Source organism: Seriola lalandi, unplaced genomic scaffold, assembly GCF_002814215.2.
Source record: "Seriola lalandi dorsalis isolate HSWRI2012SDOR001 ecotype SW California unplaced genomic scaffold, Sedor1 jcf7180002054663, whole genome shotgun sequence".
NCBI classification, from domain to species: Eukaryota; Metazoa; Chordata; class Actinopteri; order Carangiformes; family Carangidae; genus Seriola; species Seriola lalandi.
The window spans coordinates 1,028,268-1,055,840 of NW_019525216.1; the positions used below are offsets into that span (position 1 = coordinate 1,028,268).

Sequence of the window (27,573 nt, forward strand, 5' to 3'; positions counted from 1 at the left end):
CATTAAATGCCCTGCTAACACCCTACCCCCTCTTCACACACACACACACACACACACACACACACACACACACACACACACACACACACACACACACACATACACAAACAAACAAACACACATACAAAACCACCTCTCCCTTCTCTCTACCCATACTCATTTTCCCCCTTCTTTTTCTTCCTGGCTATCACTCAGCGACAGTGCACGGGGGAAAGAGAGTGCATTGATCTGCCAAAGTGAGCAGCCATTTCACAGGGCGAGTCTGCGCGGCGCTCCTGTCCCTGAATGGGAATTGCTCATTTTACCTGGCCGCCTTGCCCATAGCAGACTAGTGGGAAGCCCCGCTGGAGAGAGACAGAGGGAGGGAGGGAGTGCAGGAGTCAGGGCCCTGGTCAGGGCTTGGCAGGTGGCAGATAAGAGCTTCTCATGCTGCTCCTGCATGCACTTACCACTGCTGCTGGAGCTCAGCCTCTCTCTCTGTCTTTCACATACTTGCACACACATACACATAGCGTTTCTCCACACATGTGAGGCACTAATAATAACTTTGGCGTTCTGGTGAGTCAGCCGTCTTTCCTCAGGCAAGGATAAAAGTAAAACATGGTGCCTTTATTGAGTCTGAAATCACTAACTGTGGAATTCCCAGAACAGGGCTTTAGCTCAGCCTGTATTCCATTCACTGCCAAGATGCCATGTGTCCACAAGATCTAATAATGTGTCCAAAGCAGGTGCTGATGGACTGATAAACAAGCCAGTAAACTATTTATGACATTCACATGGACAACATACATAAGGGAAATGTCTAGCTTTGTAGATCAAAAGACTTGTAGCTGAATAACTTGGGTCATTTGCATATAAATATGGACTGTGTCTTTTAAATTAAACTATCAATCACAGCAAGATTAAATGTTCAACATGTACTCAAATGTGAATGGGACAATTTTGCCTTATTTCCAACATTTGATAGAATATTTTTGTATCAAGAAGTGCATAAAAACATAAGGTGAGACGCAGTATCGGCATATAATGATAAAGGACACGGATCGGGATCAGGGCCAAAAATATTGAATACTATATGTTGATATGTATAGTAGGTATCCGCATCAGCCATTCTTGCCCTGTTGAAGTTGCTACAAGTGGATACTGTTGTTCAAAAAGTGTATTTCTTGTTGCAAATTTATAGTATATACATTTAATTTAAAGACTGAGTAATGGCGGGGGAATGGGATTTTCTTTGTAGTGCTCACAGCATTTTAAAAATTCAAAATCTGTAATACTAAATCAATATACCCCATTATTATACATCTGTATCTGAGTTGAAATGTCAGTGACAGTAGAGACTATAAATACTGTTTGTTTTTTTTAATGTAATTTAGCTGGACAGACCCTTTTTAAATGTGCGACTTTAATTTATCATATGGTTGCTTTTAATTTTGCATATTTTTATGTATTAAAAGATTTTCTGTTGCTTTGTCAAATATGTCAAGTCAGCTAAATCTGTCTATGCCAAACTTAACTTGCATAAAAGTGGAGCCTTCAGCCTTCCACTATCTGACTCACCTATCCGGTAGTGCTCCCCTACCCCTGCACCCCTCCCATCCTTCATTGTGTCCGAAACACATTCCATCCAGCCACTTCATTCCCCCACTTCATCCTTCACATGTTCTCAAATTTATTTCTCTATCTCTCTCCCCTGGTCAGCCCACTTTCCTCCCTCCATCTAGTCTATCTCTCTGCAGCTCTCCTTGCTCAGTGACAGTCTCATCACACTCTATCAATCAGGCTTGTGAGGACTGGGCGCTGTGCAGCACAGCATTGCATAGTCCTAGTCTGGTCCCATCAGTGCCAGTCAGTCTCCGTCACTCTCTCAGTCACTTTAAAAAGGTTTAGGTTGCCAGATATAGTCTGTTTCCCCCCGCCCCCTTGCAGGTCAGGAGATGGGAGGGATTGAGCTGGAGTCGAGATTCAGCTTAGCGCTTGATGTGATATCGCTTGACGTATTCTGTGGCCTGTCTTGGCACTCAGAGCAAGCAATTCCTCTTCGAAACAAAGACACATAATCAGCTTGAACCCTTAGTTGATAAATTTGAAAACATAGAGAAAACAGCATTTTGATCACGTGGAATTCAAGCAGCCGGGAAATTATGCAAAACGGAGGTCAGAACATTCTTGTCCTCAGCTCATCAGCTATTCAGCTATTCTTTTGAGTTTCTTACCTGCCGCAGGCCTCATCCTGTGGTTGATGTCTCAGGAAAGAGAACTGCATAAATGAGAAAGACAGAGAGGAACAGGATAGAGATGAATAGTTTAATCAACCTGTCTATGTGAAGTAAAGTCCAGGCATTTCTCTGCATTTATTACAGACAACAAGGAACACTTAATAAAATAAAGCAAGTATATTATACGGTTTTCATTGTAAAAAGACTGTTTTTGTTATATTGTTAATTTAAGACGTTCATATATTTGGCACAATTATGTCCAAAATATATAGTAAGGACACACAGAATGCTTGTTTTGCAACCAAATTTCAGTTGAAAGAACAGAAAATTGCATGTGCAGCAGAGAATGACTTAACCACAGTTATCGATTGGCTTTGTGAATTATAATGAAAACAAGTGTAATTACATTTTCCTTTAAGTAGCACAACAAATTAGGCTTGTGAGTTATTCTGGAAGCAAAGGAAGAGAAAAAAAATGTCCTGCATTTAATGTGCTGGGAAGATTTTCTCAGGCTGTTTTCTTGCTAAAATGCATTAGCAGATGCTGCTGTGCCCATGCAAGCCTGTGGACTAATATTCTTGTAAATGATTAGCTACTTATTTAACCAACGGGGAGAAATGTACTTTGGGTGGTTACAACAAAAATGAGTTGGGGATAAACATTTTTTTTTTAGCTACACTGAGCTTTAATTTGACTCATTATCTTTTAAAATGTTATTGTAGGGCTTTATGGCAGTCAAATGACATGATTAGCAATGATGATTATGAATGTCATGATTACAGTAGTCTCTGCTCAAACTGCTCATCCATGTTAATTCAGAGTTAGTTATCTGTGTGACTGTATTCGGATGATTTTTATTTAAGAGGAGAAATGGAAGCATATTTATTAAAAGGCCCTCGTAGATATTAGTGGAAACTAAATCATTTATATAGAGTTTTAAGGTCCTAACATGTAAATGAATGTAACCCAGGTAAGGAAATGGCTGGCTTCTAGCTCCTTCAACTTGAATTCACCAACAGTGTGTTTTGCTGAGTTCCTTGTTATCTGGGTTCTCTCTATACACCCTGTTCATGCTAATGAATCCACAAATTAAATTGTAGAACAGAGGAATATTAGGGTGCCTGCCGTTTTGATGTGGTGAGGAATACTCAATTAGGCTGGATTTGGCCTCCGTAATTATTACATTATAGCTAAGATAAGTGTTCAATGGCAACAAATGCTTTGATGGACTCCATTCTGTAACAAAGGCAACGGGTGAGCAAAGACGAAAATGCCAGAACAGAAGAGTGAAAGGGTAAAAAAAAGCAAGTGAGAAAGTGACAAGAAAGCTATCGCACGGGAGCCCCTGGTTGCAGCAGCCATATTTCATTACACAGCAGCGAAGCTTAGGAGGCAATCAAGCATATTTAGCCATCCTCGTCTCGCCCCCCCCCAAAGCAATTATTACTCCCCAGTTTTTTACTGTGCTTTGCCATGGGGAAAATGAACCGCAGTACTTATCAGCTCAATGCATACACAAGTGACTGGGGTGGAGGACGTGTGTGTGTGTGTGTGTGTGTGTGTGTGTGTGTGTGTGTGTGTGTGTGTGTGTGTGAGCGTGAGCGTGAGCATGCGCCAACGCTTGTGTTTATGTTTTAGGGAGGGGCTGGAGGGGAGGGGAGCAGCAAGCTGACCGCTAGTGAGCAATAGGTTACCTTTTTCAATCCCATTAGCTTGGTAACATCAGCACATTTAGGAGCAGCAGGCGGAGCGAGTTGAGATACAGAGATAACCATAAACATGTCACCAAAAATGCATTGTTATTTGCATTCATATTGGAAAGAGCCAAATTGATGCGGGGTCAAACAGGGAAGGTGAGGGTTTATGACCTGTGCATAGCTCTGCTGTCAGCAGCTCTGATCTATCGGACCGGTCAGCCTTGTCAGGCTTTACGTCTGATTATATTATCATGGCTGACGATCAATGCGAATGAATGATCGTTCATCTGCAAAGGGGAGTAGAATGAATAGACCAGAATGCAAACAGTACGCTCTTTAGTAATACGGTGAATGAAAATGCATTTCCCCTCCTTAAGTCATCTAGAAAAGTGATGCATTGCATGCCAGTGTAACACAAAGCACTTTCAAAATACTTTGGCTGTTTCTTGCTCTTTTATTCAGTGTGTTTTTTTGAAATGTTATCTAGCAGTAATAGAGTGAAACAGGAGAATTGTGAAATAAAAAAACAAACATACTTTACTATTCTGTGGGTTTTGAGCAGCTAATGTGCAGTCATTTGGGTGGCACTGCCGCCAACTGCAGCATTAGTCCCCATCTGGGGACTTGTGTTTTGGTGAAAGTGCTTCTCTATTTGTGAGACTCTTCAGTTCTGGGCATCCTCCCCAAGCCCATAACTCAATGTCTCTCTATCACTCCCCTGCGACTGGCTGTCATAATCATCAGCATTATGCTACCTCAATGGGCCTGATTTACAAGTCTGGACATGGCATCAGCTCTGTGCCAAGGGGTAAACATGAGGCCGTTTGCTACCGCCAAGCCTATTTCTCCCTACTGCATTTAACAGGGAGGAGAGACCAATATTCAGAACAGAAAAGTAGCTTTTCAGATCTATGATTTGTAGACAAGGTTGCAAATAAAACCCTTACAAAGTGTTGTTCAAAATGCTACATATAAGCGTCACTTGCAGTTAAATGTGTATACACGAATGCATGCATTTATTAGGCTCAAACCATTAACTTTTAATTAAGTCAGTGGTGGAGTTTTTTTTATGGAGGCAGTGTGGTATGAATTTTTTGAGGGGAGTGGCAGATGGTCTTTTGTTTTCTCACCCTGTACTTATATTTCATTTCAGCCTTACCTTGCAAGATATATTTTTTAAAAATAAAAAAAAGGAACAAATGATGGTGGATGTCAGTGTGTAGTGTTAAATGTGCCATAGTAAGTTAGCCTAATTCAAATTCAGCATGGTACATTTGGGCCCAGTTAACTCAATCGTGGCAGTAGTAATGAAAAAAAAATGGAACGAGTAGAATATTCACCATTTTGTTGTTTCCCATAAATTAATAATTACATTTTATTGTGCAATGGATGCTGTGAAAATTACCGTTACATTAAGATATTATGGTTTAAATTTGGGTACACCAGCGTAAATCCGTTGTGCTTTGTCTCTTGTAGTTCATGATGAAATGAGTTCAACCAGTTTAATACTGCTGTATTATTTTGACACGGTGGGAGGGGGGGTGTCACAAGGTCCAATGGAAATATAAATTACTCTGAGAAAGGCCTTTCTTTTCTAAAGAAAACCACAAAAAAAAAAACACTGACATAAGGTTCAGCCCCCTCCTCACCACAATTATTTCCATACAGTCCCTTATTCCAAAAAAAAAAAAAAAAACTATACTTATATTTATTTGAAAATTAAAAGGAATATGTACAATCCATTAAGGATAATTAAACAGAATAAAATGGTATTGCATTCCTTCTGACTGGACAGTCTTACATTATTTCAGATATTAAAAAAGTGTCTTTCATGGAGTAAGGATATATCCCTATGTCTTTGGGCTTTCTTCACCTTGAGGCAGCACCTGGCCCTTTCCTTAACCCTCTCACTCATTCCATAATATTATATTAGCCCATATTCATCCACATATTGCGGCTGCTAAGTGACAGGCCGCATAAATCAATTTTTATATATACACACACAATAACTGTTATATGCGGCTTCCAAACCGCCTGCTGATAGCTGCCATTTCTTATCACTCCAGTTGAATATAGCACCGTTATGAAGGCACTTCTGCTTGCTGTTAACTGGAGGTGACTGAAAGAGAGGGAATGCATTTTTTTGTTCAAATTACTGAAGCTGACTACAAAGCTCTTTGAAGAGCGGCTTGGTTATGAAAATTCACTGAAAAGAAAAGGAAATCTTGTACAGTGAACACAGAGAATCACCTATATTCCTGTGGAGTTTACTCCTTCAGTGGTGTGTAAATACTATGAATCCTGGGTTTGTGTGTATTTTGATTTGCACATACAGTAAATCCATGCTGTCAAATATAATCAGGAAGCATGCGGACAAATTCACTCAGCTTCTGTACAACCTCAGGGAGGTAATGTCATTAAATAATATCTGTAATGTGCAGATTCCTTTTGCGATCACTCCGTCACAGGGCACATGAATTGGCTCCTTCCATCCCGTTTTCTTTTACTTCAAATGTCTGCCTCTAAAGAAATGGTGAGCGTAATTCTGGCATCTGCGGTATTAATTTGAAACGCCTAATACATAAGCTAATCAAGCATGTTTATTTTTCCTCTTGCTGAGTTGTAGGCTTTAACATTTGCGAGGAAATAAGTACCCTGTAGTTAATGAACTAAGCTGAAATGAGCTTTCATAACTGTGAAGTGAAATCACCGAAAAAACACTGAGCACATATTCTCCATCTCTCTCGCTCATGAGGTTCCAGCAAGAGGGAATTTGATTTTTCTCCAGATGGCATCAAGAATAGGTGTTACGATAGTAGGGGGAGCCCATCGGCAGACAGCGTGATGTTGTGAGACCATTTGATAGACAACAGCACAGCAGGAGAAAAAAAGAGAGGAAGTGGGATTCAGGACTACAGAGCCAAGAGACACTTTCTCTTTCACTCTCTTGCTCCCAACTGCTCCCAGTGCCAGAGACACGGGCCGCTGCACAGACAGATGGCAAGGAGGTGTGTGTGTGTGTGTGAGAGAGATGAGGGGTGTGTGTGTGTGTGTGTGTGTGTGTGTGTGTGTGTGAGAGAGAGAGAGAGAGAGAGGGCAGTGACTTTCTAAAGCAAGCATTAATCCATGTACTTTTTTTTTATTATTCGACATCCAAATACCTTGTGTACTTCATTACAGCAGCAATAAAAGTTCATTTGCGCTGTCACTTTGCGTTCACCTGTCATACTGCGCAGGGAAGACATTGCACATAGGGACCCCTCCTGATGAGAAGAGGCACGCCTACTAGGAGAGCTATGGGTGTGTGGAGGATATGGGTGGAAAGATTCTGTATTGACAGACTGCCATCTACTGGATTTTACTATAATTTCAATACATACTTTTTTTTTATCATCAGAACTCCTTGTGCATACAGTATATGCATTTGTGTATTTTCCTTGAATGATTGTGAACTACTGTAACAATGGCTGCTTTATACAGATACCCAAATCTCCATTGACAGAGAGCAACAACTAATTTACACTGAATGTTTGTAGTACATTTCTCCTTATTTTTAACATATATTTTAGAAAACAGAAAGTTTGGTCTGGAGAAAAAAATAAGCATTAATCTCTTTCAGTACATGGACATGGTTAAGAAATTCATCAGTGTATTTATCATATAATGCAAATAAAATTTTTTTTTTTTTAAGTATTTGCATATCAACTGAATTGATGTATTCTCAGATGACATCAAATCAGTTGAATTACTGCAACCTGAAAACGATTAAGAGAATACACTTAGTTTGGAGTAAAAAAAATCAGTCAAAAGCCACTGATAAAGACTTGCTGTTATATGACATTTTGCATGTATCTATGCATCTATATCTATAATGCTGCAGTACAGCACATCAAAGCGAATGGAAGCCAATCACGGTGATGATGGAGGTGAGTCACACTGCCTCAGATGAAGTCACTCAGTTTAGTCTTGGAGGTCAAATGGTGATGTACAGCACCATCTAGTGGTTGTGTTATGCTGGATAAAGGTTGAAATAACACAACCATCTGTCTGAAAAAATTGCCAAATATATAAATTTGATGATTAAATCCTGAACCCTAAAATATATATAAAAAAAAAGATTCATATTAATATTTCTCCTTCATTCCTTTGGGGGATTGTAATCAGATTAACTTTGCAGAGGTTTTAATTGTGTGGATCAGCTTGCTTTAGCCATGAATATTAGCACTAAGATGAGGAGGAAGGAATAATGCAGTTAATCATGTCTATAGGCAATAAACAATATTACATTTGCTCCATTAGTGCATTGTTTGTGTGTATTTTTCTGTATGCCTGCATACACATGCGCCTGAGAGTGAGATCTTATAATGCTTTTCAAAAGACCACCACAACCATTACCTGTCACATGACTAATGAGCAGCCGCTGTGCAGTTAACGGTCATGAAATATGCACCAGCCTTAAATACCCCATCCATAGTGCCTTGAGACAAATCCCTGCATTTCATTAAACATACACACACACACACACACACACACACACACACACACACACACACACACAGTGGCACGGCTCTGGTGCGAAATTATTCCTCCTTTGCAGAGGAAATAAAATGAATTTTCTATGCTTGTTTCCTCATAATCACAATGGGAATGTAATGTTAAAGAATTAGCACTTTTATTACAAGAAATTAGGGAAGGCTTTACGTTTGAGCCCACAACCCATCCTCTGAACAACCCTGCTGACTCAAAGTCACGAAGCACACTCTGTAGAATAATGTGCTGTGTTTAAGTAAGTAATTTGGAGGTTATAAGTTGTCACTAATCATTTAATATCGTCCCTTTTTTTTTTGTATTTTCCTGATCTATAGTACTATGGCCAGTACTTCAATCTCTAATCCTGTCTGTCTGTGGCTCAGTAGAGATTCACCCTGGGAAACCGCTATAGCTACTATCTGACATGAAACAGATTTGATCCATTTTCCAGAGCATATCTGTCTTTTTCAGACAGGCTGTTTTCAAAAGAAATATGTCAGCAGTGTGGGGATTATGCTTTTTTGCTAATCACCAAAAGACCCAACCTGCCCGACATTTCTTTGCCTCGACAACGCAGCGCGCCGAGCAAAAGTCTTTTTCCATTTAGATGCTTATTTTGATCTTCTTTTATTCTCATTGTATTGGTACAATCAGATGTATTAACCATTAACTTCATGCTTCACTGAGTTACATGATTGTCTTGTGAAAATGAGTGTTTTAGAAGGGGAAAAAAAGCAGAAGATGGACTAATTTCACAACCTTGTTCTGCTGATGTTGAGTGAATAGACTCAGCATTATTCATCCACATTTGCTCCTCTAAGAGTGAGCACGAGAAGTTGGCACAGTTCACTCTGTTGGGGGATAAACCATCTATCAAAGCATCCTGGAGGTGAATGTTCCGGTAAACATTTTCCCACTCAGTCCTGCCTCCTGACAGAACTTTCACACATGGAAAATACCAGGTCATACTCTACTACATGTCCTCATTGGGGGAATTATGTTGTAAAAAAATATGTACTTCATAATTTAGCATGTTTTTCTTCTTGACTATATATGTATATAAGATATTAGACATGTTTGCAAGCATTCTTCCCCAGACTCGGGCCTCACAGGCAATTCCTACTCCTAAGCTGTGTGTGTGTGTGTGTGTGTTTTGCTAACTAACTGTTGTTGAGAGCACTCAAGTGTAAGCACACAACATGTGGGATGAGTTTGATGGATTCCTGGTATCGTTGGTAGTTATTTGTGGCGTGTCTATAACCACAATTTCCTCGCCACAGCTTATTGCAGGTTGAAGCTGAGCGAGATATACTCTGAAGCTGGCATAAAGCCACAACACTTCGTAATAATTCATCGGCAAAAAAGCCCTCCATGTACTCACCCTGCAATATTTATACCCCACTGAATGTATTTTTTCCTGCTACACCACCGCACAGGCCCAGGGCAGGGATTTTCTCTTCTGCGAAGAGTTTTAGTATTTCAGACCTTATTTAAATCTGGGAAACAATTCAATAAATTTTTCCCATGATCACATTCTGTCCGCTTAGAACTTTGTACTCTATGTGGCTGCAGTGCCAATACCTGTTTTTAAACTTTTTAAATTTCATAATGTGTTTAATGCCTAAATCCAGTCCCATGTCTACATTTTCAGCTATCTAGTTTATTCCTCTGACAGGAAAACTCAAATAAACTGATGATAATTGTATGAAAGTGCTATATCTTAAGTGATTATTTACTCAAACATGGACATAAAACTGTGTCTGTACAGGCATATTCTGATATTTTCTATTTCTCTATCCAAACTACCCCTCTAATCCGGTCTGAACTCTCAGTGGAGTTTGTCTGTTTTTTGTTTGTTGTTGATTAGCCCTTTCTTTGTCTTTGTTTCCCTTCCCTATCATCTTTGTTGGCGTTGTTTCATTACTAATGTATTTCCTGCTTCCTCAGAGAAGCTTCACATGAAATGCAAATGCTTCAAAATTTAGTTTAAAAATCTCTAAAGCAGACGAGTGTTGAGAAGAAAAATGTTTTTTTCAATTCATCACATTATTGCTAATGATGGTGCTCTCTTAATGATGGAAGCCATTTAATGAAAACAGTACAATGTTAATCATAGCACTATAACCTTGATTAATATAACGTTGAGTTTTTAATACATGAGGGAGTTTTCTTTGTCAATATTAAACATGTTTCTGTCTGTGAATCCCAGCCAATTCTGAATTCTCACTCATCACTCATGAAGGATTCAGTCTATGATTCTGTTACTCCAAAAAAACTGGGTGGGCGTCATGTTTCTATGTCGATACAGGAGAGAGTTAACATTAAATGTATCCAACAGGGCTTTTCTATTAGTCCTCCCCCTAATATTCCCACATTCCATGAAACTCAACAACACTGACTTAACCAGCTATGCTGATGCCATCCAACTATGTACTTTCTCAGCTTCAAATATATGTCATTGTATTTGGTCCACTTTAATACCATAATTAGCTGTTGTCCCAATGAGTCAAATAACTCTTTAAGACCTAGAGGGATTAAGTAATTTTGGACAAGACGCATCTTACCTCAATAGTTCAGTTTAGGCTTTTATCAACTCATAGGAGTTGTTGATCAGTTACCTTGTGAGTGAATGAGTTCCAGTTTATCCTAACGTGGGATTAAAGTGTTGTCGATAGTTTAAATGTTATGAAAAAAATCCAGCGCTGAGGTTTTGTTTTAAATTGTTTTAAATATTTTGAGGTAGGTCCGATGGCTTTCCATTACAAGTGAGTATTTGTACTAATTATTCTGTATTAAAGAGTTGTAAAATCCTGATAAGACTACCTATTGACTTTTAGGTTTTCTATCAAAAATAAAAGCTAAAATTAAAATTGAATGAAAAAGGATTTTGAATTCCAACAGTAACTTAGTTTAACTTAACTTTGACCTGACCTAACTTTTAATATACTAAAACTAAACTATCTTGCAAATGGGTCATAGAGAAAGTGTGATAAATTACAAACAATTTTACAAAATGTTAATACAAATGTTTAGGGTCGTACACAAAATTATACCATATTATTCTGAAAGCAGCTTTTCTCATATTAAAAGCTTAAACTGAAGGGAAAAATGATGCAGCTTATTTTGCAATTAAGCTCTTTCTCTGCCATAACTGAATTAGCTACCAAAATGTTAGGTTTAATATGGAAAACCTTGTCTGGGAAAACAGCTGCTCTTTGGATTGTGTGGTTTGATGAATTTGAAAGAATACTTGTCCCACTCACCAAGAAATGAGGCTCCTCTTTTGGGTTCATGCAGGTGCCAACATGCTGCCTGATGCTGCAATTTTACCTTGCCGATACACCACTGAAATGACTGCCCCCTTTGCCCCCACCTAGAAGATTAGAAAAAAAAGACAGCAGGATGAGCTTTTCAATTCATGCAATTGAACACAAAATGTGACAAAAAGCTTGCTCTTAAAAAGTAAATATGTTAAGAATACAGACTGGAAAGACTGAAATACAGCCATGAGTTTCAACTGTTCTGTTGATAACAGCATCAAAATCAACTAACATCAATACACTGCTTGCCTGAGAGGGAGGCTTAATCCATCATTTGAAAGCAAAAGAAATCCGTGGATGAAATGTATTTCTAATATTAGCATGTTTTTCGTGGACTATTTTCAACAATGCACTTAGTTATTTCCTTTGGTAGAGAGCATCGGAGAAAGCACAAACAAATGTCAGATTTGATATGTTCAGTTTGTCCTTTTTTTTTTTCTTCTTCATCTTTTTATTGCGTTGGTTTATTGTGCCTCTCAAGCAACCAGCTTCCATTTTCTTCACTGTCTTTTGATGTTTTACAGCATATGCCAAAAGACACATGAGCGTGAATATAAGAAAACCAACGCTGTAATTAATATGTAGCTCATCACCCGCACACTTCAGCCCCACTCCATTTTCATACTTTCATTTGGCAAATTTAAGGTGACTGTATTTTTTGTCAGTGACAGACAGGGCACACCTACTTTAGCTGTATGAATTCATGGCAAGTTTGAACATGCATTTGACCATAACTATTTTTTCAGACTGCAGACTTGTGTTGGCAAAAATAAAGAAATAAAAAAATATTGTGATGAAAACCTAGCTGAAAATAATCGCCCAAGGTCAATCTAAAAGACTCAGTGGCATCCCCTTAGTGTTATTAGAAACATATCCTTTGCAATTTCCAACTCATGAGGCTGCATTTGCATAGAATTAACCTTTCAAAAAAGACATATTAAAGACAGGCCCAAATCTGACGTGCCTTTGGAATAGCTTATGTGCATTTGCATAACGTTCGCCTCCTGTGCAGGTGATAAAGCAGTATTAAGCCTGGATTACAGCATTTGATTTTTTGTGTGTGTGTGTGTGTGTGTGTGTGTGTGTGTGTGTGTCTGCATGTGGGTATGTACAATGAATATATACTTAGCTGTGTACCTGAATGTGTGCAAACTGGAATCTGTTCTAGCTGTTTTGGCATGCCTTCCCCCGTCGCCTGCAGGGCCAAAGAGTGCACTGTGCCATGCCTGACTCATGTGCCATGTTGCTCATATGACCTCATGAAAGTACAAGTCCCTCCAAGGGCTATAATAAATCATTGCAGACGGGGCTGGTCCACAACACACGCTTAGGTGCACACACAAATACACACAATTTTTGCTCGCCATCACACAATATAACAAATTTAATAGAAACACGATCAAGTACCCTGACCCTTTGAGGTAGCAGGATGGACCAGTAATCAGTTAGGTCATACCACACATCCCCAGTGGAAGGCCTACATTTAACACCATGGATGACTGTAACCACTGTTGTATCTTTGAACATTAGTTAACCCCGAACCTACACCAAAGCAACTTTTACCTGGGGACATCTATGCCTCAACCACAAGACAGACGAGAGATTAAATGGAAATGTATCCCTCAAAGTTAATTAAAAATATATAATACTTCCTTAAAATTAAGAGCCATCTGTCAACACAGCAGTAATGCACTGTGGCTTTTCTCCAATTTTTTAACCGTTCACTTCTCATTTAGTGTAAGCAGTATTGGGAAGTAGACTTTGGAAAGTTTTTTGGCTGCTGGACTCATTGCTATTCTAAACCAGGTCAACTGCTACTGCTGTGAGTTCTCCTTTATATAACAACTCCATCTGACTGGTGTAGGGCACCTGTGTACCCACAGTTCTTGGTAAAAATGCTCAACAGCATCATTTAACAAGTGTCTTTAAGGCTTTTCTTCTCTGAGAAGAAAAACAGCAGATTCAATTTAACTTTAATGCCTTAATGGTTCTTGAACAAGACATTCAAATGGCCTCCAACAGAGTATGCCATAGTGACAATTTTGCAGCTGTCATTTACAATACTTCAGCCACAAAGTTAGTCTAACTCACTCGTCTATACTTAACTGTTTTTGTCTTGCCTTGCCACTGAAGCTACATTTGTCGCTGTCGCCTTTAATTTAAATCACTTTACCACCTGAGCCTCCAACAGATTTTCGCAGTAATTGTCACAAGGCACAAAGGGGATCATATGTGTGAAATGCTCAGAATGAAAAGTATCATAGCCTCCTAACATCTACACACTCGCTTTATATGTAACAGACATAGGAGAGCTTGGCTTAGAACAGCCCTGCCATAATTTGATCTCGAAATAGCAAACAGCAAAACTTTTCCCTGAAGGTGCATTTGATAAGTTCATTGGAAATCCTATGGACATGTAGAGGAATGTTCTGGTGTACACTGGCCTCTGCCCAGGGAGCAGTAACTTGCAGCAACACAAGCGCTCCAATTACAGCTGCACCCACAAGTCCTCTGGGGGATAACCACAGCACTACTCATTGAGCTGAAAAACAGCACTGTGATAGACTCTGGTTGCAAAGAACATGAACTGTGCTTTTAATTATCCCAGCTAGAACATTATAATGAGGATAGTGATTCGTTAGCACTGGAAGTAATTTATTTAATTAATGCTATATTGAATTATTGCATTATAGTTGAGCATTTGTGATAATGTGAACATGTTGGTCAAGTATTTTCCTTTATATTTGATGGGTGCAGTAGAATGTAAATGGTTGTATTATATTCCTGTGACTGATTCTGCAGATTCACTGCCTTTCTATTTAGGTCACTTACTGTAACTAGCTTATTACTGATTATTCTCAGAAAAGCCTCTTGTTGTAGTACCTGTATGTTTGCATGTGTGCTCAAGCCTCCACAGTATGCTAAAAACACCATTCAGTCCTCTGTCTAATCACTGTGAGAGAACTGTGAGTCTGTGCCTCACCTACACAGTCTTAACATTGAAACAGAGCCCCTCTAAAAACAGTAGAGGTGCAGCAGCAGCAGTAGAGATTCCTGTACTCCAGAGGGCACCATTAGCATGCTTTATGTGTGCCATTATGCTATACACAGCACTACCAGATATCTTTCAAGCTATTAGGCATCAGTCCAATACGGTAGCCAAACAACAGCATCACCAGGACTGATCTGTAAATGTCTGTGAGTAGAATAATGCTCAAATATTTCTGGATTGTCATTACAGCAGGACAATTTACCGTGTAATACTGTAAACACAGCTAGTGATAAATGAATTTATTGTTCTACAGTTTGTAGAACATTCAGCCTGGTTCAAAAAAGGAAATCAAACTTAACTTGTTTGCCAAGCTAAAGTAGTATTTCATATCACATAATAGAAGTCAGATAGTCAAGAAACCAGTTTACTGCGTCTAAACAATAGATCATGTGCAGACATGTATACATTCATCTATACTAACAACATTTAGTTCTTGCTGTTTGATTTCTATGGGCTGTCATTATTAACCAAGGGCATTGCTATTTGAACAACAAAAGCAGGATTTTGGTCACAGGTGATTGTCATAGATGGATTGCTTTATTAAATAATACAATTTCAAGGAAGTTTTTTTTTTTTTTTCTGGATTACAAAATGTGTATCTTACCCGTTTGGAATAATCAATTGCGACTGCTGCCTCAGACCAGAGTGATGAAAGAAGAGAACTCCTCAGAATATCCCTGGAGGGAAAGAGATAGAGAGGTCAGGATGTGTCATGCTTTAGTGTATTGTACCATTGTCCATTCACCACTACAACACTTAGATCACTGTACTGTAGATCGTTGCCAAGTTGGCATACATAATCGCATATTGAGATATATGGAGACGAGCACAAACTAACATACACTGTAGCCTCTATGAATTACTGAGTTATCACCATGCAGTAGTTCCATTAGGTTCGCAAACATGCTTCATGTAGTTTGAGGAGGTGATTTTCCATTGTGCATAAAGAGAACTGCTAAAAATAGACTCCTGCATGAATGCTGAAAGTGCCTCCACCACATACTGTAGACAGGATAGCAGGATGTTTGGTTATGTCGGCTTGTAAGTAATCATTTCTGACAGTGACTGTCTCTCATACACCCTTACTTGTGTGCAAGAAAGCATGAATATGTGCCTGATCTACATGCACACACACTGATACACACACACGCCCAGTTAAAACCATACACTGCACATACATGGAACCTTAATTGATTTTGTCAGCTGCTGGGTTCAGATTGATGACTGGAAAATAATAGGGTGGCAAGGGACCCTAAATGATGTCCGATGAGCACAGCAGCCCTCCATATTCTTGAAAGCACACAAACAGGTTTTGACAAAGATGCACACACATCACTATTAATGGCCTTCCATGTTTGCTTCACAAATTGCTAAGACCAGGCTAGTGTCAGCAATGGAAGTAGAACACATGCTTGAAAATGTCTGACTATCCTCGAACGCCACAGTGGCTCCGGTGGTTGGCAGATCCCTGAAATGTGTTTGTCTTGCATGACACTGATAATTAGATGTTGGACACCGTGGCACACACTACCTCTCCCATCTACTGTCTTCATGCAATATTCTGCATCTTCAAAGCACTACAAATGTGAATTTAGCTTGACTTTTTGCATCTCTAATCCTACTTCACATTTTTTTTTCTACTTTGCTGAAGCACTTGATATGCAAAAATCACATGTTTACTTTCAAGATCAAAGTTTCTCTCTCCCAACCCCTTCTTCATTTTCCCCATCTAAAAATGGACTCCTTTCATTATGCAAGCCAACAAAGAGCGGCGTCTGCTCACGCAGCCCATTCCAAGCATACTGATTAATTAGCTTGTATAATTAGCTTAATGATTTAGAGAAACATGGCCATGGCCACCCAAGAAGCTATGCTAATGGACCCCTGTCTATAGCAATTAAAATGCCCATAACTTAACAATGGTTGCTAAGAAGTCCAGATAACTGCTGTGAAAAAAGTAGGTGGTACAGTAATCGATGTAGCATCATATTAGCTGGTATTGTGTTTATGAACAATGTTGTACTTATCAGATTGTGAGACTGAGTTGTAAGTCATGTGTTGGTATTAAATAATATATTTCAGAAGTGCAGACACCACTGGCAGGACGAGCACTAATGAAGTGTTCTTATTTCTCACTATGACGATTAACTTTAGAGCTGGCGGCATGCTTGGTGCACTTAGACCTCAAATTAGACTTGAAATATGATGTAAGATGCTGAAAGTGTGAAACCTGATTTTAGTGTCACAAGGAGCAAATTCATCTTCCATCTATCTTATTATTCCATTTGATATATCTTCTCACCGCCAGTTATGTTAACTCCTCTGAGTGAGCACATACTGTAAAGTGCATGAGTTAGAACGTGCTGCTGTAGACTTTACAGTTTCCATTAAATGTGAGTCGAACCAGACCATATCTCTGCTCTCTGACTGTAGCATCAGCATTCCTGGCCGCGCTTCATACATTAATCGCCCGTTTATGACCTTACCCTGAACAGTAACCAACAGAGACACAAGCTCGACTCATAAAACCAGCAGGATGTTGAATTGGAAGTGAAGATATTACTTATCCATACATGACTTCTAAAACAGTCAAGTGGGAGCAGTTAGAAAAAAATCTAATCCTTATTTGTTTTGTTTTTTTTTTAGTACTGTGATTGAATGCTGCAAAGATCACACCCAGTCATAAATGACTTGTAATTTACTACACACTTTGTTGCTGACAAAGCATAGGAATTATGGTGCCATTGGGCTTGTACAAACAGCACAGGAAATGGACTGTGGTATGGAGAGATGGTTCAGTGTTTATTGCAAGACTACTGTAAAAAACAGCTCCAGGCCTGGGACAAAAAGTGGCAGTTTGATACTTTAGAAATGTCAATTAAAATACTATCTGGTTAGGAATGCAGTCTAGCACTGAATACTGAAAGCTAGTGTAATACTCGTTGGGATAGCACTTCAGTTGTTCATTCATTCTTTTGAAGTGATTAAATTCAATCATGTAAATCCTGCCTGATTATAAACATTATACTGAACCTAATTTTGTTATTGACAAAATAATAAAAATCAATGAAATATTTCAGTAAGAGGGACTAAGGCTGAAATTAAATTTACATCAACTAACTTCCTTAGTTTGCCACTTGGGATCAGCAGAAACAAGGTGTAAACATCATCACCTTAATGATGAATGGTTAGCAAATAGTTGAGTATTCAGTTTAATCAACAGACACAAAAGAGAGTCGTGTGTCTGGTTACCCAGTTAGCAAAAGCCCAGTATTCACAGTCCTTTTTATTCTGTTTTGGTTTACTGCTAATTGCTCCACTCTTGAGTTTAGCAGCTAGTTGCCAACTTAGTGTACTTTTAGTTTGGTGGCAAGCAGATAGTAAAAAAGTGGGTTCATTCTTTTGCACTGAAAGCAGCTGCCTGCTGTGACTAGAAACAAGGATGATCAGAACAGTGAGAGGGAGCCAACAGTACAGTTGCCATAAAACCAAAAGAATGAGCTGAAAGATGCTAAAATTCTGCATAGAGCTCAGGGAACCTGCAAAGTCAGGTGATAATTGGCTGTGGGTTCATCACTACTAGGAACAGTTTGAAAAAACTTTATTATTGAAGCTAAATTAAAAAGGACGAAGAGACTTCATGACAGCGCTGCTGAGACAGCATGGCACAGAAAACAGTGAGTCCTACATTTGTTAGATCATTTAAAAGAGTGGGTGCGAAGAGGTGAAACAAAACTCCCAAGACAGCAAGTCTCAAATTACGCAGGTGCTCAGTATAAATCAGCAGACTGGCTTTACTTTGCTACTTGTTTCAAGCATTAGTATTAAGTCATAGTTACAAGTTACTGAAGTAATATAATATAACAGAATTAAACAACAATACACAGCTCTGCCATTTCCAAATTGTTTCAGCAGTTCCACAATCCATATGCCATCTCCCTGAAAGCCTCTTTAATGAAAACAATGTAAGGCAAATGTGTCATTAAGATTCACAGCACTCCCAAACACGCTAATTGCACACAGAGACTTGATAACAGTCTGTTTATGTCTGTGTCTGCATGTTGCCAGCAGGTGCGATGCTATTCACTTGTGCGAGCTGAACATCATAGTCCCGAGTTTGACACCATTGTGTCAAAAACTCTGTGCTCAGCTCGTCAGCTCTGGTGCGCTGTGCCCAAACAAGCCAGCTAAAAATGAGCATTTGGGAAGTGATCTGCCTTTCGCATCCCTCTCTCTCTCTGTACCCACAGCTGCCTCAGTGGCACAGGGTAGCGTCACTGTCAGACATAGATGGAATTAGTTATATAGTACATCATATGTCTATTTAGAATTGGCGTCATGCAAACCCCAAAAAGACACGCTTTGGGTGAGAGGCGGTTTGATATTTTAGACACATTTGCATAGGTTTGCAATAGTCAGGCTGATGTTGACGGCATATCACACATGCCATGTGAGCTGTCACAGGGAGAAATGTTTTCATCCAAACTCAAAGATACAAATTCTAAAAATCACTTCATAAAGCAGCAACTTTCATTTATGAGTTATGTGCCTATTTGTCATGAAAAGTAGACATGTGCTTTATTACTTAAACTGACCAGAGATGCCTCCTTTAATGCAATTTTTTATATTCCTCTGCATACAAGTACTATTGACAGTTTTAAAGCAAGCTAGTTTTCTTGTCCATCTTTCTCCTAGAATGAAGAACGTGGAAGGCTACTGCCTTGGTGGTGAAGAAAAGGTAGTAGTACAGACTTCATCTTTGTATGGTACCTCTCTCTTTTATCAGCAGAGGTTTCTACTGTGCTGAAAACTTTCCATCAAGCTGAAACTGCTCCTCCCCGAAGGCTATCATAATCTGCTCAGCATGCATAATGTTAATCGTTGAAATATCTCATCAACACAACAGGATAAGCATGCTGTCAGTGCAGAGGGGGAGTGAGTGAGATAGTGTGTGGCAGACAGAAAACGAGGGGATGTACAGTAGAAAAGAAGGAAGGGGTAAGGTGATGAAGAGGGTAAAGGGTGAGAGATCAGATGAGATGATGAAACTGAGTACGGAACAGGAAGATGCAGTGAGGAAGGATGGGAAGAGGGAAAGCACATTAAGGCTAAAGAAGGAAGATTAGATAAAGAGAAGGAGGGAGGAAAAGAAAGGAAAGGAGCGTAGCTCCATCTGCCTTTGGCACTCTTAGGAAACTCTATGCCACTATATTCTGTCCCTTTTTCCAGTCAGCTTCGGAAAAGATGATAGCATTGATCATCTTCTTAAAAGACCGCTTTTCCTGTCGCCATATCACCTCACGTCATTAAGATGACTGGTTGGGTTGCCTCAAAAGGTTTCTCTTATGTCTGGCAAAGGCTGCAAGCTGTTAGATTGCCTTCCACATTCTTGCCTCCCTTCATTTGGTAAGACTGCTGACAAACCTAAGACTGCTTAAGTGTCCGTCATATTGATTTTTCAGCAATCGGCTCTGTTTTTAGATCAGATTCAATAAAAGGGGAGCAAAGTCGGGCAACAAAATGAATGACCCATCCAAAGGTGGTGGGCGTATTCACATGGATTGAGATTCTTTGTAATTGGAAACACATGTTCATCAATCAAAACCAGGTAATTCCATCACATTCATTTCCTCCATGACAGATATTGTATTTCTACTGTCCTGATGCATTACTTCTTTGATGCTCACACCCCCGGGTTTCCCTAAGGACTTCCCATCTGGAATCTCATGAGTACTTGGAGAATGAATAAAGTAAATAGATTTTGTTCTCCAGATCTCTCACATTTCCTCCTCTATAAATCCACTTGTCTCCGAATAAATCTTTGGGAAGTTTGGGCTGCCCTGTGCCTCAGCTTATTAGCCAACCAGGGATCAATTTATCACCTTTGAGGACAAAGAATGGAGGCACCGGGGGATTCTCCCTATCCCTTTGATTTATGGAGTGGGAAGAGAGGCAGGGCATTTTTGGGTCATGCAAATTCTTCTCGGCACAAGTACCTGCCCCTCCTCCCTCCTCTCTGTGTTGAATTAATTTCTTTGGCAGTGAGAGGGAGAGTGGAATTTGTAAGTAAATCAGGTGGTTGGAGAGTGAATGAGACGGTCACGCTTGTCTAAGAGAGGGGTAATGATGGTGCTGCGTAAATGCACTGGCCATGCATCAGAGGGGATTATCCACTTTCAGAGATGGCTGATATTTTGATTGTTGGATTTGACAGAATGTTCCTCAAGCAGACTCTGAAATCCAGAGCACAAACCTAAGACATGCCTTGAACGCTTTTATGCAATCCTAAGCTTTCACCACTAGTCTGTGCTATTGGTCTAGCAAATTCCTCCTCTGCTCTTGTGACCCATTTTTTCCATGTAAACTGCAGGAATGTGGCTGCCCCACCTCACCTGCACTAAGTGGCTTGACAAAGGGACTACCGTGCCAGGCTCCTGCTCTACAACACCCTCATTTGTAATTGTCCTCATGTAAATGACGGGCTGGGCATGAGGGCTTGTGGGAAATGTATTTCTTGTGAAGTAGACGCGGCTTCAGTGAGGTTGATGGAGTGTTGCTTGTTTTGCATAGCTGTTACAAGGCAGGTTTGAAACATTGCATCACGTTTTGTTTGGCATACAAGTCTGAATCCAGTGTGATTCAACCTCTTATCATCAGATGCTATAAAAAGCAGGGAATGGGGAAAGGAGACTCTGTTCTGAGGCTACAAAATGCACTTTTATGTCAGAACACTCATTCTCTCTGTAAGTTGTGTGTGTGCATAAGCCTTGAGTGTAAGTTTGTTTGGACACCTGACAGAATATAGACTAAAATACAAAGTATGTTCCTCTGTTTGGCAGCTTTTTCAGATATTGAAATTGGGATGTTACAATACCTCCTGTATCACATGCATTTCAAAACAAACCAAACTCCTCCTTTTTTTTTTTTCCCCCATCTGTGTCTTAACGACAAGCCGTGTGCGGGCTCCACTTCACAACTCACTCGCCACTGTCTTGGCTCTCATCCACACTCATCCCTCCTCATGACAAATGAGCCCGCTCTGGCTAGCAGATTTCTCCAACACCTACCAGTACTGCCACATCTTTGTCATCTTCTCTCCCTCTCGCTTCATTTTTTTTCCCTTTTTTCTACCTTGTTTAGGCACACTCTAGCCTTTCTTGTGGCAGAGAGCATAAGACTCACCGCTTGCTGAGTGGGCAGCGGGGAGCGGAGGAGGAAAGAAGAGAAACAGAAAGAAAGACACAGAAGGAGGAGGGAGGAAGAGAGTTATCTAACAGGATTAAAGGAGAACAACGGAATGGAGAGCACTTAAAATACTCATGACATGAGTCCTCTTGCAAAAAGGAGGGGATGAGTAACAATGGCTGAATCACTCTTGAGGCTCTCTGTCTCTACACAATATGCTCTCTCACCTTCTTCCTCTCTCCTTCTATCTTCCCCCTTCGGCCTCATTTTCACTTACCGGCCAGGGGATTTGATGGGTCTTAGAGGAGTCATGTTAATAATGTGAGAGAGAGTGGCTTTAATTAACCAGTGAAAGAAAAGGTATTCAATTCAGATGGAATGACAAGAGCTTCCCTCAGCATAGCTATACTGTACGCCTTGAGTGGATATTGTTGAGTAGAAGGGGGGAGAAATCAGGGGGGAGAATGTGTAGAGATAAGCTGATGAGGAGGTGCACAGACATATCAGGTTTCAGAGGCAGTGGGATGTGGATCTGGTGGAGGAAAAAAAGCAAGAATGAATGATAGGCAGATTTAGTTTGAACGAGAGAATGAGACAAAATCAGAGATTTGGCAAAAGGCAGAACACTTCAGTGTATAGCCAAGGGATGGGTGGATAGATGAAGTATGTGCTGTCATGAATTGCAGAACAACTGTTTGGCCCACTTCTGTCCCAAACCAGACAGAGAAAGAGCAGATAAGAGGATTTCACAGCAAGGCCAAACAAATTTCTTAGTTACCTTTACCGGTCTGTTACACACAAGAGTGTGTGTATTGAGATGTCAACAGCAAATTAGAACAAATACCCTTCCCCTCACCCCTACCATACGGGAATCAGAAAGGTGGAACAAGATGACAAATTTCCTCGGGGCGGATCGAACTTCCGGGAGAGAATAGCACTTCAAACGATCGGCGTGCCTCGCCAGCTTCCCTGCCCGTCTGACTCGCAAAGATAGCAGCCGTCTGGCAGCTTGGCCGACAACACACACACGCACACACACACACACAGCTGCGCTCCTTTGCACACAGGTGTGGGAGCACGCTGGATTTTGCATAAGTACACACAAACCCTCTTTCACCACACTCACCAAACATCCTATCCTTAACCCAAAAGACCCACATACACACGCAAAGGCGTCCTCCAACTTCTGTTAAATGAAGACATGGCGTATCTGTTGTCCAAACCTTGACAACTGCCTACATTTTGAGTAGATTTTAATGTGGAAAACTAATGTGTTTACACTCGCTATAAAAAGACTCCACTTGGTGCATAATTTCTGTGGATGAGGTCTCTGGAGTTGCTGCTTCCTCTCTTTTTATATCACATAACAAACATGTGACGGCAGTAGGAAAGAAACTCTCCAGCCTTTGTAAATAGGGCACCATTTGAATATTTCACACACGGCTTGTGCTTAGTGAGCATTCATTCCTTTTGAATTGTCGCTCCTTCCAAAATGGAGAGAGGAAAGTAAATACGTACTGTATATGAAAGCATATAAATAAATAGACTCTGAGTGTGTTCGTGTGGGTGCTTGTATATGCACGCATGGTGTATTCTGTCCTTCTCAGCAAGACACGTTGCGTCCTTGGTGATTATGTAAGGGATGAATTTTAATGATGGTAAGATCATTGCAGTATGCACAAAATAATGACGACTTGGCCGCCTGGTAAATTGACTGCGAGATTTGGGTTTTGGTGCTGACTCTCCAAAGACAGGACTTAAGGAGCTTCTGGGATTTGGAAGTTGAAAGATAAAGACTGTTACACTGAGGATCTATGAGTGCCTCAATTTCCAGCTCCATGCCATGACAAGAATCATTAGGCTACGAAAAAAAAAGAAAAAAAAAAGCAGATGGAATAAGTCAAAAAGCGTAATAAGTTGTTTACAATTGCAGGGTAGGGTGGAAGAGGAGGAAGGAGACGGAGAGAAACCTTCACATATGAGGGAAGGTTCAAAAAACCCTGAGAATGACCAGACGGTGGGCTCACATATTCTGAATCTTCGCTGACACACTCCTGATGTGTGACAGCGAGGGACAGATGGGAAAAGCAAAGAGAGAAATAAATGTAAAGACGAAAGGAGAGGGAGGATAAAGGAAGAGACGAACTGTTTGAGGGAGGCATATAGGAGTAAAATTCGTGAGAGGAAAGCAGTAAACGGACAGAGTATCCACATGATCTCAGAATTCTTCCACGTTTACTCATATGCCCTTTAGCAAGGCACTCTGACCGCTCCAATGAAGCTGCCGAGCAAACAGTGCACTGCTGCGCTGCTCCCATGTGTGAAGGTGTGAAGAGTACGACCCCTTTCTCTCTTTGCAACTACTCCCCAAGGCTGTTCCAGTAAATAAGAGTGTTTTCTTAGTCAACATGCATTGTCTGATAAATGATTAAGCTTTAAAGAGAGCAACTCGGAGCTGGAAAGAGGGAGTGAGAGCAATGGAGTGCAGAAACGACAGCAAAATAAATCACTTAAAAAATGAGGAAATAGAGAAAGTAACAAAGAACGTGATATCGTTTTAGCTTGAGATACAATAAGCAGCATGCATTTACATCAGACGGGATGGTAAGGCCAAGGACAGTATGCCTTCCATGATTGCAGCTGATCTGAGACCTGTGACCAAGTGAGGCGCATCAACGTACACTTGCCGGTGACTGACGGAATACTAAAGAGAAAGTCGCGTCACTGGAAGGAGGGAGGAAGAGAAGGAAGGCGGGGTGGAGAGACAAAGTGTCGAGAGGCAGCATGAGGATGGATGGAAGAATATTAAAGCGCAGGGTGTAACCTGAAAGTGGTACAGCGAGACAGAAACACAGCCAGAGAAGGAGAGGCAGTCAAGAAGAAGAAGGGAAACAGTGTGAATGGATATTAGGCAGAGGGGCTATTCACACAGTGTTGATATGGATGAAGGCAGGAAGGAGGGAGGGAGGGGAGGTGGGGAGGGAGGAGACGGTCTAAGAGTGAGGAGAGTGTGCAAAAGAGAGATAGGGGTTCTTACTGTCCTCTGGGAAGCTGTGAAAAAAAATGAGAAAGACAGGTGAGATAGAGGAAGAGTGAATGGGAGCGAATGGGGAGGAGACTAAGGAGAAATGTGGGATAAAAGAAAGGAAGAGACCAGAAGAAAAATTTTGGGAAGGAGAGCCGAGATAAAAATAGCGAAGGAGACAGAAGGAGAGGCATTTCGAACAAGTCCGAACTATCGCGCCAAAAAAACACACTTATCTCCCAAAGTGCAGACAGTACATTATCACCACTGGCACTAAAAACAGCCCGAATCATCAATAAATGAAATCCGGTGCAGGTAAACACGACGCAGTGTTTCAAGCACAGAGGTACCAGTGCTGACAAGGGAGTGTGATGGTGAGAGGATACAGCCGCGCAGACAATTTCTCATTATCTGCCGTGCGTCAGTTATTAACGCAGTGTCCAGTCGAATATCTAATTAATGCAGATAGCCAAATGCCAAACCTGATGAAATACCGTGATGAGGGATTAGCTGGAATAACAAACGCTCTGACCGGCATAACTTTGTCTCCCTGATTAGGTGGCAGAGAGAGGAGGAGAGAAGCATTTCTGGATCACTTAAGTCTCTCTTCTTCTCTTTTTTCTCCCTCTTTCTCTCCTCCTACCTCCACTTCACTGTCCTTAATGAAGACTTTTTCCTTCTGCCATGTGCCCCCATTCTAGCAGCCTCCCTCCCCTCAGTCGCTGAGTGCTGTCCTAATTCCATTCTGATAGATGGAGAGGGGAAGAAGCTCATTAAAAATGGCTTTGCTGATTGTGCTGCTGCTGTTACTTCTTTTCTTTTTCTTTTTTGTTAGTGAAGAGGGATGTGTTGTGTCTGGTCAAGATTTTCCCAGGTGCTGTTAGGGGGAGTGGTGTGGTGATTCAGCATGTAGTATAAGGACAAAATGTTACTTTTACTGCAAAGTTTTGCACCAGAGTTTTGCCCTGTTTAGATTTGACACTGCATTTCATTAGGGAACAGGCCTGAGAACACTAGGATGTGGCTACTTGGAACCAGAAAAAAACAGGGCCGGATTGGCAATGACAGAGATATCACATCTTGAGCAAGGTTCGAGTGTATGTAATATTTACTTAACATCAAAAGAACAATAGGTGAAGGGGAGTTACAGGAGGGAGATGAACCAGAACAGGCAGTTGCATAATACATTTCCTTCCTGGAGGCAAGTGTCTTCCAACAAACCAAACATAACCAAACTAAGTGCCCTTTTTATGGTGGAGAACATGCTATTCTCATACTGTCAGGGAAAGAAGTGTTTGCTGCTGAACAAGGAGCAGTGTGTTCTGAGAAAGCTGGAGTGTTAACACAAGAGTCATCAGGGACTTTAAGTCAAGTCTGTAGATGAAGTAGCATCTTAAAGGAATATATTGACATTTTTGTAATTTATGTTTCTCTTTCCAAGAGTTAGATGAGAAGATCTATACTTCTCTCATGTCTGTACATTAAATATGAATCTAATGCCAGCAGGAGATTAGCCTAGCTTAGCATAAAAAAGGGGGGATGGGGGCTACAGTGAGCCTGGCTCTGTCCAAAGTTTAAAAATATGCATCTTTAATTTTATATTCTGGCTTATGTTTGGATTAAAGCAACCCTATACAACATGTTACTAAGTGAGTTTTAGAAGTGCTGATGTCCCATCTAACTCTCTGCAATAAAGTGAATTAGTATCTTTACATCTTTCCTAAAATGTCAAGTTATTACTTTAACATGTAAAGCCATCTTACTGTTAAACTGTTAAATCCAAAAAAGTAATTTCTGCAAGTGTTTTATGCACCAATACGTGCAAAACATCCCTTGGATAATTTGAACACCACATTATTGAGCAAATATGGATTAAATTATTTAAATTGGGCTTAAATACCACAACAGATGGGAAACATTAAAAAGGAAAGGCCCCACAGAGTCATTCCGGCTGAACCATAAACTTCAAAGAGCAGGTTGTGAGTCCATTCATTTGTAATCTGAGATATACTGTAGATTTTAACAGATGCAAAAGTCACTGAATAAGTCATGCTTTTTCAAGTACACATGTCTGCAAAGTATTTTAGTAATGATACAGAACAGATACAGAGAAGCTGAGAGGATATGGGGGGAAAAGGTATATAGAAACTGTGCAAACAGGAAAATAATGATGTAGTGATGCATTAGCTCTGTCCAGTAGAAGCTTGCTGCTTAAATGTGTTTTAAAAGGCCACACTTGAACTTGAAAAAAGGAAGCGCCATGTTTCTCCAAAATACTCTGTATTTTGAAAGCCTGTGACACACGTAATTTCTGCTCTGATTACTGACAGTTTGTAATTGCTGATTTACAGTGTCACTATCTATGAGATAAATGACAAGTATGACTGTAACCAGTGCTGGCACAGTGACTGGGCTTGAGAAAATGTAAAAAGGAGAGGCCTACTTCTCTCTGTCAACCATAAAATACTATTCATCATTACTACCACTGATGAGTTCATACCTTAGTTTACAGACCAATAATAGCTTTTCATCGTGTTCATCGTTC

The 27,573-nt window shown here is 40.3% G+C and overlaps 1 protein-coding gene across 11 annotated transcripts in view; it reads right to left on the bottom strand.

Annotated features, from left to right (window-relative positions):
* The window catches only part of ptprda (protein tyrosine phosphatase receptor type Da), a 354,362-nt gene that overhangs the window by 200,245 nt on the left and 126,544 nt on the right, over window positions 1–27,573 (bottom strand). For all 11 annotated transcript variants that reach the window (XM_087177922.1, XM_087177921.1, XM_087177923.1 and 8 more), the window contains exons 5-7: window positions 15,423–15,495; window positions 11,710–11,819; window positions 2,217–2,260 (exon numbers count right to left, since the gene is read on the bottom strand). The gene's annotated coding sequence lies outside the window, so the exon portion shown is untranslated. The remainder of the gene's footprint in view (window positions 1–2,216; window positions 2,261–11,709; window positions 11,820–15,422; window positions 15,496–27,573) is intronic.